Genomic DNA, 20,182 nt, shown 5'->3' on the forward strand with positions numbered 1-20,182 from the left:
AATGGAAATAATCAAAACCTATTTCATTGCATATAATCTTTGACAAAGCTCCTAACTGCTTGCACACAAAGCCAATTTATTTTATCGTCCAGGAATATATAGTCAAACTTTGACCATGATCTTTGTTTTTTCTTAGCTCCTCCCTCCAGAAGGTCAGCATCAACTCGCCTACATTTTATTCAGTTTAAAGCAATTTTCGAACCCCGACCGTGATTTGATTTTCCCGTTTGGAGTATCACAATATAGCCCCACAGTAAGTAGAAAAACTGTTACAATGTGTGACTATGTTGCCTAATAGCGACTGTCATTTACAGATGCAATATGCAGCCAGTTGTGTTTCTAATCAGTGAATTGCGATCAGAGCTGATACGCCATCCTTAAAATTCTCATGAGTTTGCAAAAAACGCGACATTGCGTTTACCAGGGGTATAGTATTTGAAATAATACTGGTAGACTATGGGCTACGCTGATGAAAGTAGTTTAAAGTTCGCTTTTCGCCGTTAATTGTTTTGGCAACAACTGCACCTTATCGGGTTTTTATCTACAGCCTTAACTCAACACCACTAATGATCACAAGCAATTGCAAGTAGCACTAAATATCCGTTAAAGTGGCGAGTATTCAGGGAGCCGTGGTAAAATTGCAATATGTAGTTTCAACATGCAGTGACTCATACCAATTCTATTGTGATCACTGGCAATCCCTCTTGATTTCACAACCCTGGCATTGCCAGCAGCGGGCACACCTTTCGAAGTAGCTTGAATGATTGAAACTTAATTCGACCAAAGTCTAGTAGCCCAGCAAACATTTCGACGTCGATCAGACGTCTAATCAACGTTGGTCCTGGAGGTCGACTCGTCGCCTGGTGGAGGGGCTGATATTAAAGTTTTTCTGACGTCGGACTTTGGACCCACGTCGTTTCAACGGCTCATAGACGACATCAATCCACGTCGTTTCAACGTTTTATAGACGACATTATTTCAACCTATATAAAATTTACTTTTAAGCCACTAAATACCCACATACTTATGAAAGAAAATAGAATTAAGCTAAATTTCACATCTTTCTATGATACCTTACAGTTTTTTAAAATCTTTAACCTATTTAGGGCATAGAGAAAGCATAAATACATTACATAATACTCTTCATCAAAAGACAGCATTCAGGATATAAAGCAGGGACGGACTGGGACAAGAAAATGGCCCTGGACTTTTTGACCAGACCGGCCCACATCCAGCCTGCGAATATTCTACCATCCCCACCCCGTGACGCATACATGAATACAGCAAGACTTAGTGTCACTACTTATAAGTATATACAGTATGATGATCAATATTGTTAATTTAGTGTTGACCAAAGGTATAATATTGTATTTTAATTGAGATTAACTATTAATATTGAAACTTCAATAATAATTATTCAATTGTTAGTTAATATTTCCAATTGATAGTTAACTTTATGAGACTGATATGAGACAGATTTTTAGACATCGTAGGAATATTTATCTTACAATTTGTGCCACTTTATGAAAATTGATAACTGCCACTGCCACTGTGTGAAAAGACCCATATTCCTTACATTAATATTACCCACATGGGTAGGAGGACATTCCCTACAAAAAGTAACACAAGTTGTATTCTATTCTACTCCATTTTATTCAGCATGAAGGATGTCATTTTCACACATCTGTGTCTTGTTTTGGGACAATGCACACTTTGGCTAACCCAACCCCTAATTTTTTATGCCTCAGCTTCACGGGCCTTCATTTTTTTTATTCCTCAATTTCTCTGCCCCACCTTTTCGTTTTTTGGAAGGTTCCTTTCCGTTTTGTTAAGTTTCTATCCAAAATACTACTGTCTGATCGGCTCATTTGACGCTCCGTTCGCGAGGGGTGGGGGCATCTCTCTCTCTCCCTCAATTGTCCCGGTCCTCCCGATGGCCAGTCCGCCACTGATATAAAGAAAACCACAAAAACATTTTGTAAATAATGTTGCATTTGCTTGTTTATTAAGACTCAAAACCGCCCCCCCCCCCCCCCCCCCCCAGTCCTTGCTGGTGCATGTTTCAGGTGAAGTCCTATGGCTGCTTTTTCGTTTTCTGTGGCCTTCACCTTCCGTCTCTTCACAGCAGCTGAAAAAGGCACAACAAAAAATAATATTCATCTTTCCAGAGCCCCTTCTGATGTTGGAGCATTTTTTGACTGTCTGCGGCCAGGTCCTGTTGGAAATTAACGCCATCTAGTGCCCCAGCCTAAGGGCTTTCTGTCGGCTATACCAACTCCATTTAGCTAGCAACATCAGAAGCTACCACCCCCTCGCTATGAATAAAGACTGGAAAAATAGAGAAAAATGGGTCCTAAAAATAACCAAAAGTTAACAGGACTAATGCACGGGAAAACTGCTTTGCCACCCGACTATGCACGTGTTTCATTTTCAAGAACACACAGCTAGCGTGCTAGCTTCCCCACCCCCAGTTCGTACAAATACGAAAACCAGCTATCTGTGAGAATACGCCATGTAGCCTCAAACTCAACAGTTTAGCATGCAAATGATAAAAGCATAATGTCTTTACAAATACATTTGCATTTTAAATTGGAGTGTCTTTTCGCAACTCGCATGCCCTGTCGAACTCGACGTGGAACTGGTATCACCTGTTGCGCATGCGTTGGAGGCCAAAGGGATTACTTAGTGTTGGTGCGCAAGGAAAAATAGTTCCTAAATGGAAATCAAGGAAATGCTGGAATAAAACATACATCTATTTTAGCCCCTATATTGGCCACATGATAGCATATTGCGTTTAGAATAATAACACTTTTCAATAACACAATTCATGTGTAAACACTACCGTTCACAATCATGTTACAAAGTTATATCGTTGTTATTTTTTAACAGTGTTTATTCAGTTACACCATTGTCAAACAAGTTTTCCTCGAAATCACCATTTCCCGAAGATTAATGTTTTCATGTCGGCAAATGGTCGAAATAAAGTCACGCTGTGACTCGACATCTATTACACTTGTTGGCCTCGACGCAGGATGCGGAAATGTTTGCTGGGAGCCTATAGTCAGTTACGTTCTCTTTATTTTTCACAGCTCTTGGATTGCCCACTAGGGGTCGCCAAACATTTTAAATCAGAGGTTCTCAATTGTTTTTCAGCCAAGGACCCCTTACAAGATAGAGAATATACCGGGGACCCCCTCATTCTGATTTGTGATTTTGGGCTAACGTTATATAAATAAAAATTGACTTGACATGTACAGTATGTCCCTTGGAATAATCTGACGTAGCCTATTTTTTTACACTTCTATAGTCTTAGTTATGTGAAAGAACAACACAAGTATTAGAAAGATATTAGATATGTATTAAAAATATTTGCACCATCTCAACACAGAATACCCATAAAACAATCATTAGCTGCAAGTAACACTGTACCTAAACAAAATATCAAAGGGAAATCAAGAGAAAAGTGTTAATTTGAAGTGCATTTCAGAACACACACACACACACACACACACACACACACACACACACATCAAGATAAAGTGTTTCACTCTTAGTTCATATGTAATGATTGATAAAAGTCTAATCATAAAATAAATGCAGGCTATAACAAACTGAACACATGCCTGCATTGCAACATATGTATCAAGTAGATTGCAAAACATCTGCAACATTGCTACAATCCCAAACCACTACTTTGTCACCATCCGTTGTTGTTGCTGGCGGTAGTCCTCGCCCTTCCTCTCAAAAAAAGACCGGTCTTTTTTTACATAATCTGGATGCTTGGGTGCCTCTTCAATTTGGCAGGCTTCATCGCCTCATTGGCAAGACACTGCAGGCATATAAAACATTTCGGCCTCCCTTCCACTTCAATAAATCCATATTGGAGATTAGAACGTAATCTGTGAACTATTTTAGATTTACAAAATGAAATATTATTCGTTGAACTATGAAGCCTTTTGTAAAATAAATAAATAAATTAAAAAAAAACTTTTTTTTATATCATGATAATTTAAATGAATGAATCTGAAAACTTTTCACGGACCCCCTGGCAGAGTGTCCACGGACCCCTGGGGGTCCCCGGACCCCACTTTGAAAACCACTGGTGTAGGGGACCGGCCTAGAAGAGTGAATGTCCCTCACTGACTAACTATCACATTTTCTAAATTTCTCTTCAAAATTATTTTGTGGTTTGTGATGGAAACCTCCTCTTTTCACTGTCCTGGCATTAAAAGGTTGCCACTGCACAGGATAATAACTGACATTTCACAATTCCAGGATTTACTTTGTAATAGCTCACCCCTCATTTTTTAATATATCAACTTCAAACCGCCTGTTTTTCAGCTCTGAGTTGTCCATCTGTTTGTCATACAAGTCTTTTTTATAATAGGCCTATGCCTGAATAGGATAGGTGATGATAGATCATAATGTCACGCTTCTATTTTCTAGTGGCTCTGAAATGCATCAAAATATAAGCTTCAAACTACCTCTCACATTTCTTTTAACTCAGCTGGACGTTTTCACAGCTGTATCTTGTCAGAAAAGTACTCACAACATGTAATGATTTCTCACAATATCGTGCATTTGTTGCTCATGTGACTTTTAGTTATTGAAAAACGTTCTGGGGCACCTTGTGTCGTGATTGGTTCTAAAAGACAGCCAATCACAAAGAAGAGGAGGTGGGCCATTCTCAGTTTGACTTTGGAACCAGAAAGGGAGCAGTTATTTTTCAAAAGCCACAATAAAGAAAAGAAGCTGCGTTCTTGGAATCTTTTCATTTTCAAACTTGCAGAAAAGATGATTTCTTTCTATCTGTAGCCTACTGTCTGCTTTCTTTAATAGCTGTTATCTGTAGCCTACATTAGCTTTTTGATCTTAGCTAGCTAGCGTTAGCTTCAGTGCCTTCAAAAAGCAAGAAAGTGTGACTTCTTTTGCAATTGCTTTTGAAGACATTGGTGAAAACTATCACATGTAATTGAATAGTGAGTGAATAAGCTAAAAAAAATGGCTACAAGATGATAACTTTAGCTACAGACTTAGCTAAAATATTAGCTTAAATAACAACAAGAGCTAGCCGTGCAACTTGTGGCTCTGAGGGCACCTCTCTGCTCTCCTACTGATTTACATTCAGTATGTTATGTTATTTACTAGTATTCTGCTCTTAGAGCACCTTTCTCATTATCACAGCAAGCAGCTCTCAGGGCACCTCAATGCTTTCAGGAGGCTTTGTATTCTGTTCCTAGACTTCTGCTCTTAGAGCAGCCTAGTCATGCAGCTGGTGGCTCTCAGGGCACCTCACTGCTCATAGGGATTTCCATACCGAACAGTGAGGTTCCCTGAGAGCTGCACTGCTAGGCCGCTCTAAGAGCAGAAGTCTAGGAATGGTATGGAAATCCCTATGAGCAGTGAGGTGAAAAATTGTGCCTTTCCCAGCCAGGATTGTTTAAAAGGTTTTTCTGAGAAAAAAAGATGTGAACCCTCAGAGATGAGCTGACAAACAAATGAGAGGTGCTTTGAAGCTGTTGAAAAATGAGGGTGCTATTTTAAAATAATTAAAACATGGAATTGTGAAATATCAGTAATTATCTTATTAAGTGCCAGACTATATTTTATGTGCAGCTTGGACGAATATTCAGCGCTATTAACGTGCAACTGCATAGTAATCATGAATGGTGTTCCGTTAACTAAGGTTGTAAAAAAAATCAAACTCATTTCCCCCTTTCAAAATAAAACCCCAGAAGAATGAGGTTGGAAGCTGAAAAATTCCAGCAAATATTGAAACTAATTTCACTCGGTGAGTGAACTGTGGGAATATTGCCATACTCCTTGTTGGGAGTACTTTATCATCAACTCTGTGGTTATTTAATCATTGGTTAAGAATGATTACAGAACATTTCCATTGAAATTAGATTTTTTCCTTTGTTGATTGAGTTTCTGTTATTTTAGTTTCAGATGAGGCTGATCTACTGTTGCAGCGCTTTGCTGCTGCTCACCATCATCCCCAGAGTTTGTCAAGGCGGAAATATCCTTGTCTTTCCTATTGAAGGCAGTCATTGGATAAACATGGATATCCTAATCCAAGCCTTGCATTCAAGAGGACACAATGTAACTATAGTGCGTTCTAGCAAAAGCTGGTACATCAAGGGTAACTCCTCCTATTACAATACTCTCACAGTTAAAGTAGAGAAAAGCTTAGATCAAGAGTTCGTTATGAAACTAATATTCCAAATCATTGGATTTGAAAGGGGATCTATTCCCTTGATAATTTTCCTCCATTTGGTTATTGGTATGTTTGACAAATTAGTTGAAGCGCACACAGTGGTGAGTGAATTTGTATCATCAATGTTTGATGATCAAGAGTTGATGAGAAGCATGAAGGACAGCAAGTATGACCTGATAATCGCTGATCCCTGTTGGGGTGGTGGAACCATTTTAGCCAAATATCTGAACCTACCTTTGGTTTATAATGTTCGCTGGCTAGCAGTTGGAGAGGGTCATTTTGCCATTGCTCCTTCACCTTTATCATATATTCCCATAACAGGAACTGGCCACACTGATAAGATGACCTTTGTTGAGAGAGTTAAAAACATGCTGTTGTATGGGATTTCCAAAATCCAGGATAACCTCTTGGTTGCACAAATATACCAGAAACTATGTGATAAATATCTTGGGCCAGATAATAACTTTTACCAGTTAATGCAGGCTGCAGATCTGTGGCTCATGAGAGTTGACTTTGTGTTCGAGTTCCCTCGCCCAACAATGCCTAACATTATCTATATGGGAGGGTTTCAGTGTAAACCTGCAAAACCTCTTCCTCAAGATTTGGAGGATTTTGTCCAGAGTTCTGGGGAGCATGGAGTCATCATCATGTCTCTGGGGACTTTTATCAGTGAACTTCCAATGGATTTATCAGAACATATAGCACATGCCTTTGCCCAACTCCCTCAAAAAGTAATATGGCGTTATACTGGAGACAGACCAGCCACTCTGGGCAACAACACTTTACTAGTTGACTGGATGCCACAGAATGACCTTTTAGGACATCCTAAGATAAGGCTGTTTGTGGCTCATGGGGGAACAAATGGAGTTCAAGAAGCCATGTATCATGGGGTTCCAGTTGTGGGTCTACCTTTGTTTTTCGACCAATATGACAACCTCCTGCGTCTGAAAGTGAGAGGAGCAGCTAAGATGTTAACCTTAGCCACAATGGACAAAGACAACAACTTCCTTGAGGCCTTAAAGGAAGTCCTCCATGAACCCTCCTACAGGATGAATGTGCAGAGGCTCTCCAGGCTGCACAGAGATCAGCCAATGAAGCCACTGGACCGGGCCCTCTTCTGGATAGAGTTTGTTATGAGACACAAAGGTGCTGCTCACCTGCGTACAGAGTCCTACAGAATGCCTTGGTATTCCTACCACTCTGTAGATGTTATTGTGTTCTTACTAGCAACAGTACTTCTTTTGATCCTACTAGCTTTTGCCTTGATATGGTGCATTTGCAGTATGATGTGTTGTAAACAAAAAATTAAACGTGAATAAATGCACTAGAGACAAATTCTTGATACTAAGGTGCAGCTCACCTACGCTCCAGGTCCTACAGAATGCCCTGGTAGTCTGCTCTTACTGGTCTGTGGATGCCCAGACTACTGTTTCACTGCTTACTTTGCTTCAGGTATCTTGAAAATTTAGAAATCTAGTATTGTGGTGGAAACAAAATAAATCCTACAGAATGCCTTGGTATTCCTACTACTCTGTAGATGAAGTTGTGTTCTTGCTTGGAACAGTGCTGCTGATTCTTTTGAGTGTTTTCATCTTGATAAGGTGTTTAGGCATTACAATGTGTTGTAAATGTAAAATTAAGCGTCAGTAATTATTCAACCGACATAAATCTTGTATACTAAAATCATAAACAATATAAGATGGTTTTATTTTAAAACTAAATGCAAAACATTGTGGGTACTGCTATTATTTTATGCATTTCTATTCATGGTTTTAGCTACAGCTAATGTCCTGAATTGAAAATGATAAAAGCATCAGATATGGACCAAATACGCATGTTTGACTACCAATCATGTGACAGTTTTGAAAATTACTCTGCAATGGCATTAATTCTGGGAAAGGGAAAAGCAATATTTTGCATTATGGTGGATTAATATATTTGATATTAACATTTTTCTAAGCTATTCAAATAAGATTGTGATGTAACTGAAAACTGAGATTTTGTACAGGTTTGCAATAAAGAAACTAAATGGATGTTGTGACCTTTTTCATAACAATAGTTTTTATTTTCAGTACAACAGTTCATCTAGCACCACCAGGAATTAATTTGGGGAGGACAACTGTTCAGATGACAAATAGGCCTATAATACAAAAATACTAGATCAAAGCTCATAAGAAACGAAACATGCATGCACACATATTCCAAAACTAATTGTGTTTTATTCTACAGCTTATTAACATTGTATTTTGAGATGCCTGTATTTCTAATAGACAAGGTTCTACTGCATTGTATTGAATGTAGTGTATGTGTCATAATATAGAGAGGTCAAACATGTTGAAATAAATCACATGCTTAAGTGTAATCATGGTAATGTAACACATTCCTGTTGATAACATTGCAGTGCTGGCTTATTGCACTGCAATGACTGAGTTTGCCTTGGTACATGTAAGAGATAACCATCTGTAATCAGTTCTGCAGAAGTGCCGTAATGGGCGGAGCAAATGTCCCAAAAGAAATCAGTAAGTGGCTTTTCAGCTGCCAATTTGCTTAGGTATTAAACTACCCAAGGGATAAGTTCAATACAGGTTGCTGACAAGAATGCTAGGATTAAAAGTCTGGACTGTAAGTTTGACATTATAGATTTTGTTTTTATGAAGTTTTATGAGAAACATGTAGGCTAAGTGATCTTTATCAAGTGAATTGTAAACATACTCCTATATGGACTGAAGAGACATCCACACCAAAACGTAAACATTTACACTTAGGTTTGTTTCTACCTTCTGCAAGCTAAAGTTACCAACTGGAACAACCACTGCATTGAGTCAGGTACATTCCTCAAGGATCATATATTAGAACAATGTGTTCTATTGGGGCTATGCGGTTTTTTTTTTTGTTCTTTTTTTTTTTTTACAACTGAATACTAATTTTTCCAGAAACAATTTAGTTGTGGTGGTTATTTAAAAAAGGAACTATGCACTATCTTTGACTGACTTTGGAGTTTGATACAGAATCCATGCAATATATTGAGCTCTTAACACTCAAAAGACACACCATTTTCCTGAATTTGGCTTCATACACTATAACCCAGTGAAGTGGCCAATATGGTTTCAACATGTTTCTGCACAACTGTTAGGCGTAACGCCTCACAGCTATCAAGTGTTGTTAAGGTGTTGCAACATAGTTCTCCTTTTTTGGATTGCTCAACCATCTACTGTTCCAGCCTCCGTCTATGTGCATTCATACTTACTCTGGATTATTTTAGTAATGGCTATATTTGTCTATTTCAGACTGCACTAACTGCATGCTTGTGAGAAGATCTTGAAGATGTTTTTTTCTTGGGCTTCTATCATCTCTCTTTTGACCGTCATACTTCCAGCTGCCCAGGGTGGGAAAGTTCTGGTATTTCCACATGGCAGCCACTGGGTGAACATGAACATACTTGTCGAGGAGCTGCATTCAAGGGGCCACAGTGTGACAGTAGTTCGAGCTTCAGACAGCTGGTACATCAAGGACACCTCTCCCTTCTACAGTTCCGTTACAGTGGATATTGCTGGAGGTGCTGATGAGGAATTATTTCGCCTATTTGTCTCTGAAGTTATTCAGATAAAACGAGGGGGTAGGTCTGCTTGGACTCGTTTTGCTTTAGACATGGAGTTGAAAGATATGTTTTCAGAAATGCATAGGAAAGTCTGTGAGATGGTGATTTACATGTTTGAGAATAAAGAGCTGATGCGGACCCTTAATGACACCAAGTACGACATGGTTTTGACAGACCCCTCTAATGGGGGAGGAGTAATGCTGGCTCACTACTTGGGATTGCCTTTAGTGTTCAATGTTAGGTGGACTGTTCATGGTGAAGCCCATTTTGCAATTGCACCCTCCCCACTTTCCTATGTCCCATTTCCAATTGCAGAATTAACTGATGAAATGACTTTTTTTGAGAGGGTCAAAAATGTGGTTGTTTACACTATAAGGATGCATCTCTACAAACAGACGGTGGGGCCACACTATTCTGAATTGTGCAACCGCTACTTTGGTCTGGATGGAGACTACTTCTCCCTGTTTCAAGCAGCAGACTTGTGGCTCATGAGAGTTGACTTTGTTTTTGAGTTCCCTCGCCCAACAATGCCTAATGTTATCTACATGGGAGGGTTCCAATGTAAACCTGCTAAACCTCTTCCTCAACACCTGGAGGAGTTTGTCCAGAGCTCTGGGGAACATGGAGTCATCATCATGTCTCTGGGAACTTTAGTTGCAGAGCTTCCCAGTGACTTAGCTGATGAGATAGCTGCAGCTTTTGCCAAACTACCACAGAACGTCATCTGGAGGTATACAGGTGACAGGCCAGCTACACTGGGCAACAACACTTTACTAGTTGACTGGATGCCACAGAATGACCTTTTAGGACATCCAAGGACCAAAGTGTTTGTGGCACACGGAGGAACAAATGGGATTTTTGAGGCTATATATCACAGTGTTCCAATTGTAGGCATTCCCCTTGTGTTTGATCAAGCAGACAACCTCTCTAGAATGAGAGTGAAGGGTGTGGCGAAGGTTGTGGATATTTCTGGATTAGATAGGATCATGTTTTGGAATGCCTTACAGGACGTCCTCCATGAGCCCTCCTACAGGATGAACATGCAGAGACTCTCCAGGCTGCACAGAGATCAGCCAATGAAGCCACTGGACCGGGCCCTCTTCTGGATAGAGTTTGTCATGAGACACAAAGGTGCTGCTCACCTGCGTACAGAGTCCTACAGAATGCCTTGGTATTCCTACCACTCTGTAGATGTTATTGTGTTCTTGCTAGCAACAGTACTTCTTTTGATCCTACTAGCTTTTGCCTTGATCAGGTTTTGTTTTAGGATGTGTTGTAAACAAAAAATTAAACGTGAATAAATGCACTAGAGACAAATTCTTGATACTAAGGTGCAGCTCACCTGCGCTCCGGGTCCTACAGAATCCCCTGGTAGTCTACTCCTACCGCTCTGTGGATGGCCAGACTATTGGCTGTTTCACTGCTTACTTTATTTCAGATATGTTGAAAATGTAGAAATATAGATTTGTGGTGGAAACAAAAGGAAATCCAGAAATGCTAATCAATATTAATTTTGTAGTTTGTACAGTTCATGTTCGACTAAGGCCTTTACTGGATAGACTGTGAGACCTTGAAATGTGACCCAACATGGAAAAACAGACACATTGTGGGTGATAGTTTTTGTTGTTTGTTGTTGTTGATCTTTGTATTCAGAGCTTTAAATGGTATATTCTATAATAGGGGTCAATGAATTATTGTTTGAATTACTAATTATTGAATAAAAAAAGTGAATTTTCATCAAACTTTTTCTGATGTAAAATGGATCTGAGAGTTGTTCTGTAAAGTTAAATCAGTCTGGTTTGCTGGCCTTTGGTCACAAACTTGCCCTTGTAGAAGTGGCAGGAAAGTTGAGACGGACAACTTCTCTCGTTGACTACACCAACTCGTGTGTCATTTATTTTAACCACAGAGCAAGACAATTTACTTTGCGCTCAAAAACACAACATTACGTCGAGCTGACGTCAGACTCAGAAAACCAGACTTTCTTAAAGGGACCGTGTCTCCTTAACCCTGAGAAGCACACAATATAACTGCGTGTGTTAAACATACCCAAACCACAGATTATGGTGAATAATGTCTATAGCAGGGGTCTCAAACTCAATTTACCTGGGGGCCGCTGGAGGCAGAGTCTGGGTGAGGCTGGGCCGCATCAGGTATTCCACAAGAAAAGCTTTGTTAAAAAAAATCCAATCTTCTCAAATGTCTTTATTTTTATTTTTTAACACAAAATAAGATTTAAACGTCTTTATTAACAGTTCTTTAACCTCAATGGGTTCTTCTGAATATGAATTGTCCTGAACATGAATGGAACATTGAAGAACATGAACTGTTCTTCTGAACATGGCTTTTCCGCTTTTTGAACGTCATTTCCGCTTATTTTTCCTGTGACAGCAGCACGGTGGTCGGCGGATAATAGCCCGGTAGCAGTCTCCTTTGTTTTTGCGCTCGATGTTCATGTCTTTCATGATGACATGAACACCATGGCATTTGTAGATGGTAGAAAGTACCGGGATAGCGAGCGCAAAAAGGCGACTGCTCCCGGAGTGTTATCCGCCGTGCTGTTGTTACAGGAAAAAGAAGCGGAAATGACACCGTGCTGTTGTTGTTGTTGTAAACGTAGTCATAGAAACAAAAACAAAAAAATGACATCATATAGAAATATATGTAGTGTTCATCGTGTGAGGCAATGCAAATAGCGCGATGCAAATAAAAAATAATGACCCACAAATAACGGTGCGACCCTATAATTGGTTCGGGTTACCGGGGACTGTTATCGCCGACGGACAGGTGTCGCTATGTGACTGCAGACTACATTAGGCTACATTGAGTTCCTTACTTTTCTTTTATCCCGCCGCGTACGCATCACTTTGATTTATTTTGTCAGAGAGAGACATATATACGTATAATGTCCCGCTGGGCAGCAACTTAAAAAACTTTTTTTTGGAAGTGTTGTGAACGCAGCGCGCTGGGACGAATGTCCGCGTGTGCCCAATAGAAACGAGGCAGCCAGCCAGGCACGGAAGAAAACTCTCCATGGCAACGCTGCTGTAACTTTCACTCATTGAGAAATGTTTCTCTGCTTGCATCAAGCCCGGTCGATGTCCCACCCCCGAGAGCCATATACCCCACCGTGATTGGTAGGCTCGTTCATCTCCGCACACAATACTGTAAAGTGCCATCCATATAAAACTTGCGGGCCGCACTAACATTAAACTTTCATATTAAGGTGGGGGCCACAAAATATCGTCTCGCGGGCCGCAATTGGCCCGCGGGCCGCGAGTTTGAGACCCATGGTCTATAGAGTCCGCCACACCCTCATAGTCTCCTCACTCTGTTTCATTTATGTACATACTTCTTACTCTTCTTCCTTGCAATGAGACAAATATGTATCTGCTGTTTACCAAACCTAGATACCCGAACCAAAGCCGCTCAAAGGGGACGGTACACTTTTCATCTCAGTATAATAATGCATTATGCATATATTTAGGCCTACACTAGGAATCCTCTTTGCCAATTCTGCAGCGCCCTCTAGCCACAATTCTGCAGTAAGGCAGCACAAAGTTATCTTCTCTGATAATACTGAATTAACTTTGTATGTTTTTGTTAATAGATGAAAGCTAAAAATACATAGACTAAAGAAATTACTCAAGAAACAAATAAGAATAAATCATGGATATCGGAATAATGTTGGCAATTCAAATCCATGGCATTCACAATTTAGGTTGTGCATTTGGAATTCAGTACAAACATTGCATTGGAACTAAGCTAGAAGAAAACAGCCATTAGGTGACTATCTACATTGATTACATTTCATATAGGCCGATTCCATATAACAGTCTGCAATCACTTTATCACCATATGATAAGCAGACAAGATAACATTTGTCCCATCATGGGTGCAGGCTTGGCCTAATCGCTCACTAGGGTAGGGATATCATTTTACTATTAAAAAATGAATAAATTGATAAATAATTCGGAGTGAGTGAGGGAGTGAGTGAATGAATTCATGAATGAAAGAAACTGTGTTTTAAAGCATAAACTGGTAAGTAAAGTAGATAAATGGAAATAATCAAAACCTATTTCATTGCATATAATCTTTGACAAAGCCCCTAACAAAAAATAATCAGCAGTAGGCCAAACCTCCACATCACTGTTATATTGCACACAAAGCCAATTTATTTTATCGTCCAGGAATTTATAGTCAAACTTTGACCATGATCTTTGTTTTTTCTTAGCTCCTCCCTCCAGAAGGTCAGCATCAACTCGCCTACATTTTATTCACACAGTTTAAAGCAATTTTCGAACCCCGAGCGTGATTTGATTTTCCCGTTTGGAGTATCACAATATAGCCCCACAGTAAGTAGAAAAACTGTTACAATGTGTGACTATGTTGCCTAATAGCGACTGTCATTTACAGATGCAATATGCAGCTCAGTGAAGAAGTGGAGATTTCCCAGTTGTGTTTCTAATCAGTGAATTGCGATCAGAGCTGATACGCCATCCTTAAAATTCTCATGAGTTTGCAAAAAACGCGACATTGCGTTTACCAGGGGTATAGTATTTGAAATAATACTGGTAGACTATGGGCTACGCTGATGAAAGTAGTTTAAAGTTCGCTTTTCGCCGTTAATTGTTTTGGCAACAACTGCACCTTATCGGGTTTTTTTTTCTACAGCCTTAACTCAACACCACTAATGATCACAAGCAATTGCAAGTAGCACTAAATATCCGTTAAAGTGGCGAGTATTCAGGGAGCCGTGGTAAAATTGCAATATGTAGTTTCAACATGCAGTGACTCATACCAATTCTATTGTGATCACTGGCAATCCCTCTTGATTTCACAACCCTGGCATTGCCAGCAGCGGGCACACCTTTCGAAGTAGCTTGAATGATTGAAACTTAATTCGACCAAAGTCTAGTAGCCCAGCAAACATTTCGACGTCGATCAGACGTCTAATCAACGTTGGTCCTGGAGGTCGACTCGTCGCCTGGTGGAGGGGCTGATATTAAAGTTTTTCTGACGTCGGACTTTGGACCCACGTCGTTTCAACGGCTCATAGACGACATCAATCCACGTCGTTTCAACGTTTTATAGACGACATTATTTCAACCTATATAAAATTTACTTTTAAGCCACTAAATACCCACATACTTATGAAAGAAAATAGAATTAAGCTAAATTTCACATCTTTCTATGATACCTTAGTTTTTTTTAAATCTTTAACCTATTTAGGGCATAGAGAAATTACATAATACTCTTCATCAAAAGACAGCATTCAGGATATAAAGAAAACACAAAAACATTTTGAAAATAATGTTGCATTTGCTTGTTTATTGAGACTCAAACCCCATGTGTAAACACTACCGTTCACAATCATGTTACAAAGTTATATCGTTGTTATTTTTTAACTGTTTATTCAGTTACACCATTGTCAAACAAGTTTTCCTCGAAATCACCATTTCCCGAAGATTAATGTTTTCATGTCGGCAAATGGTCGAAATAAAGTCACGCTGTGACTCGACATCTATTACACTTGTTGGCCTCGACGCAGGATGCGGAAATGTTTGCTGGGAGTATTTATTCGGTTACACCACTCTAAAATAAGTTTTCCTAGATATCACCATTCCCCTAAGATTATGTTTTCATGTCGGCAAATGATCGAAATAAAGTCACGTTGTGACTCGACGTCTATTGTACTTGTTGGCCTCGACGCAGGTCGATGAAATGTTTGCTGGGAGCCTATAGTCAGTTACGTTCTCTTTATTTTTCACAGCTCTTGGATTGCCCACTAGGGGTCGCCAAACATTTTAAATCAGAGGTTCTCAATTGTTTTTCAGCCAAGGACCCCTTACAAGATAGAGAATATACCGGGGACCCCCTCATTCTGATTTGTGATTTTGGGCTAACGTTATATAAATAAAAATTGACTTGACATGTACAGTATGTCCCTTGGAATAATCTGACGTAGCCTATTTTTTACACTTCTATAGTCTTAGTTATGTGAAAGAACAACACAAGTATTAGAAAGATATTAGATATGTGTTAAAAATATTTGCACCATCTCAACACAGAATACCCATAAAACAATCAATCAATTAGCTGCAAGTAACATTGTACCTAAACAAAATATCAAAGGGAAATCAAGAGAAAAGTGCTAATTTGATGTGCATTTCAGAACATACACACACACACACACACACACACATATCGAGATAAAGTGTTTCACTCTTAGTTCATACGTAATGATTGATAAAAGTCTAATTATAAAATAAATGCAGGCTATAACAAACTGAACACATGCCTGCATTGCAACATATGTATCAAGTAGATTGCAAAACATCTGCAACATTGCTACAATCCCAAACCACTACTTTGTCACCATCCGTTGTTGTTGCTGGCGGTAGTCCTCGCCCTTCCTCTCAAAAAAAGACCGGTCTTTTTTTACATAATCTGGATGCTTGGGTGCCTCTTCAATTTGGCAGGCTTCATCGCCTCATTGGCAAGACACTGCAGGCATATAAAACATTTCGGCCTCCCTTCCACTTCAATAAATCCATATTGGAGATTAGAACGTAATCTGTGAACTATTTTAGATTTAAAAAATAAAATATTATTCGTTGAACTATGAAGCCTTTTGTAAAATAAAAAAATAAAAAAAAAACTTTTTTTTTTATATCATGATAATTTAAATGAATGAATCTGAAAACTTTTCACGGACCCCCTGGCAGAGTGTCCATGGACCCCTGGGGGTCCCCGGACCCCACTTTGAGAACCACTGGTGTAGGGGACCGGCCTAGAAGAGTGAATGTCCCTCACTGACTAACTATCACATTTTCTAAATTTCTCTTCAAAATTATTTTGTGGTTTGTGATGGAAACCTCCTCTTTTCACTGTCCTGGCATTAAAAGGTTGTCACTGCACAGGATAATAACTGACATTTCACAGTTCCAGGATTTACTTTGTAATAGCTCACCCCTCATTTTTTAATATATCAACTTCAAACCACCTGTTTTTCAGCTCCGAGTTGTCCATCTGTTTGTCATACAAGTCTTTTTTAAAAGCCACAATAAAGAAAAGAAGCTGCGTTCTTGGAGTCTTTTCATTTTCAAACAGAAAAGATGATTTCTTTCTATCTGTAGCCTACTGTCTGCTTTCTTTAATAGCTGTTATCTGTAGCCTACATTAGCTTTTTGATCTTAGCTAGCTAGCGTTAGCTTCAGTGCCTTCAAAAAGCAAGAAAGTGTGACTTCTTTTGCAATTGCTTTTGAAGACATTGGTGAAAACTATCACATGTAATTGAATAGTGAGTGAATAAGCTAAAAAAAAATGGCTACAAGATGATAACTTTAGCTACAGACTTAGCTAAAATATTAGCTTAAATAACAACAAGAGCTAGCCGTGCAACTTGTGGCTCTGAGGGCACCTCTCTGCTCTCCTACTGATTTACATTCAGTATGTTATGTTATTTACTAGTATTCTGCTCTTAGAGCACCTTTCTCATTATCACAGCAAGCAGCTCTCAGGGCACCTCAATGCTTTCAGGAGGCTTTGTATTCTGTTCCTAGACTTCTGCTCTTAGAGCAGCCTAGTCATGCAGCTGGTGGCTCTCAGGGCACCTCACTGCTCATAGGGATTTCCATACCGAACAGTGAGGTTCCCTGAGAGCTGCACTGCTAGGCCGCTCTAAGAGCAGAAGTCTAGGAATGGTATGGAAATCCCTATGAGCAGTGAGGTGAAAAATTGTGCCTTTCCCAGCCAGGATTGTTTAAAAGGTTTTTCTGAGAAAAAAAGATGTGAACCCTCAGAGATGAGCTGACAAACAAATGAGAGGTGCTTTGAAGCTGTTGAAAAATGAGGGTGCTATTTTAAAATAATTAAAACATGGAATTGTGAAATTATCTTATTAAGTGCCAGACTATATTTTATGTGCAGCTTGGACGAATATTCAGCGCTATTAACTTGCAACTGCATAGTAATCATGAATGGTGTTCCGTTAACTAAGGTTGTAAAAAAAATCAAACTCATTTCCCCCTTTCAAAATAAAACCCCAGAAGAATGAGGTTGGAAGCTGAAAAATTCCAGCAAATATCGAAACTAATTTCACTCGGTGAGTGAACTGTGGGAATATTGCCATACTCCTTGTTGGGAGTACTTTATCATCAACTCTGTGGTTATTTAATCATTGGTTAAGAATGATTACAGAACATTTCCATTGAAATTAGATTTTTTCCTTTGTTAATTGAGTTTCTGTTATTTTGGTTTCAGATGAAGCTGATCTACTGTTGCAGCGCTTTGCTGCTGCTCACCATCATCCCCAGAGTTTGTCAAGGCGGAAACATCCTTGTCTTTCCTATTGAAGGCAGTCATTGGATAAACATGGATATCCTAATCCAAGCCTTGCATTCAAGAGGACACAACGTAACTATAGTGCGTTCTAGCAAAAGCTGGTACATCAAGGGTAACTCCTCCTATTACAATACTCTCACAGTTAAAGTAGAGAAAAGCTTAGATCAAGAGTTCATTACGAAACTAATATCCCAAGCTATTGGATTTGAAAGGGGATCTATTCCCTTGATGATTTTCCTCCATTTGGTTATTGGTATGTTTGACAAATTCATTGAAGCGCACACAGTGGTGAGTGAATTTGTATCATCAATGTTTGATGATCAAGAGTTGATGAGAAGCATGAAGGACAGCAAGTATGACCTGATAATCACTGATCCCTGTTGGGGTGGTGGAACCATTTTAGCCAAATATCTGAACCTACCTTTGGTTTATAATGTTCGCTGGCTAACAGTTGGAGAGGGTCATTTTGCCATTGCTCCTTCACCTTTATCATATATTCCCATAACAGGAACTGGCCACACTGATAAGATGACCTTTGTTGAGAGAGTTAAAAACATGCTGCTGTATGGGATTTCCAAAATCCAGGATAACCTCTTGGTTGCACAAGTATACCAGAAACTATGTGATAAATATCTTGGGCCAGATAATAACTTTTACCAGTTAATGCAGGCTGCAGATCTGTGGCTCATGAGAGTTGACTTTGTGTTCGAGTTCCCTCGCCCAACAATGCCTAACGTTATCTATATGGGAGGGTTTCACTGTAAACCTGCAAAACCTCTTCCTCAAGATTTGGAGGATTTTGTCCAGAGTTCTGGGGAGCATGGAGTCATCATCATGTCTCTGGGGGCTTTTATCAGTGAACTTCCAATGGATTTATCAGAACATATAGCACATGCCTTTGCCCAACTCCCTCAAAAAGTAATATGGCGTTATACTGGAGACAGACCAGCCACTCTGGGCAACAACACTTTACTAGTTGACTGGATGCCACAGAATGACCTTTTAGGACATCCTAAGATAAGGCTGTTTGTGGCTCATGGGGGAACAAATGGAGTTCAAGAAGCCATGTATCATGGGGTTCCAGTTGTGGGTCTACCTTTGTTTTTCGACCAATATGACAACCTCCTGCGTCTGAAAGTGAGAGGAGCAGCTAAGATGTTAACCTTAGCCACAATGGACAAAGACAACAACTTCCTTGAGGCCTTAAAGGAAGTCCTCCATGAACCCTCCTACAGGATGAATGTGCAGAGGCTCTCCAGGCTGCACACAGATCAGCCAATGAAGCCACTGGACCGGGCCCTCTTCTGGATAGAGTTTGTCATGAGACACAAAGGTGCTGCTCACCTGCGTACAGAGTCCTACAGAATGCCTTGGTATTCCTACCACTCTGTAGATGTTATTGTGTTCTTACTAGCAACAGTACTTCTTTTGATCCTACTAGCTTTTGCCTTGATAAGGTGTATTTGCAGTATGATGTGTTGTAAACAAAAAATTAAACGTGAATAAATGCACTAGAGACAAATTCTTGATACTAAGGTGCAGCTCACCTACGCTCCAGGTCCTACAGAATGCCCTGGTAGTCTACTCTTACTGGTCTGTGGATGCCCAGACTACTGTTTCACTGCTTACTTTGCTTCAGATATCTTGAAAATTTAGAAATCTAGTATTGTGGTGGAAACAAAATAAATCCTACAGAATGCCTTGGTATTCCTACTACTCTGTAGATGAAGTTGTGTTCTTGCTTGGAACAGTGCTGCTGATTCTTTTGAGTGTTTTCATCTTGATAAGGTGTTTAGGCATTACAATGTGTTGTAAATGTAAAATTAAACGTCAGTAATTATTCAACTGACATAAATCTTGTATACTAAAATCATAAACAATATAAGATTGGTTTTATTTTAAAATGAAATGCAAAACATTGTGGGTATTGCTATTATTTTATGCATTTCTATTCATGGTTTTAGCTACAGCTAATGTCCTGAATTGAAAATGATAAAAGCATCAGATATGGACCAAATACG

At 39.5% G+C, this 20,182-nt stretch overlaps 3 pseudogenes across 2 annotated transcripts; all 3 read left to right on the top strand.

Annotated features, from left to right (window-relative positions):
• Window positions 1-218: 218 nt before the first annotated feature.
• LOC139907807 (UDP-glucuronosyltransferase 2C1 pseudogene) lies at window positions 219-7,779 on the top strand (annotated as a pseudogene). The gene is made up of 2 exons (XR_013507154.1): window positions 219-253; window positions 5,950-7,779. The product of XR_013507154.1 is annotated as a UDP-glucuronosyltransferase 2C1 pseudogene (transcript).
• A 1,789-nt stretch (window positions 7,780-9,568) lies between these two features.
• LOC139907824 (UDP-glucuronosyltransferase 2A2 pseudogene) lies at window positions 9,569-11,492 on the top strand (annotated as a pseudogene).
• Window positions 11,493-14,100: 2,608 nt separating this feature from the next.
• Window positions 14,101-19,868, top strand: LOC139907822 (UDP-glucuronosyltransferase 2C1 pseudogene; annotated as a pseudogene). Its single transcript, XR_013505008.1, has 2 exons — window positions 14,101-14,170; window positions 18,081-19,868. The product of XR_013505008.1 is annotated as a UDP-glucuronosyltransferase 2C1 pseudogene (transcript).
• Window positions 19,869-20,182: the final 314 nt, after the last annotated feature.

Source organism: Centroberyx gerrardi, chromosome 1 (assembly GCF_048128805.1).
Source record: "Centroberyx gerrardi isolate f3 chromosome 1, fCenGer3.hap1.cur.20231027, whole genome shotgun sequence".
In the NCBI taxonomy this organism is placed as follows: domain Eukaryota; kingdom Metazoa; phylum Chordata; class Actinopteri; order Beryciformes; family Berycidae; genus Centroberyx; species Centroberyx gerrardi.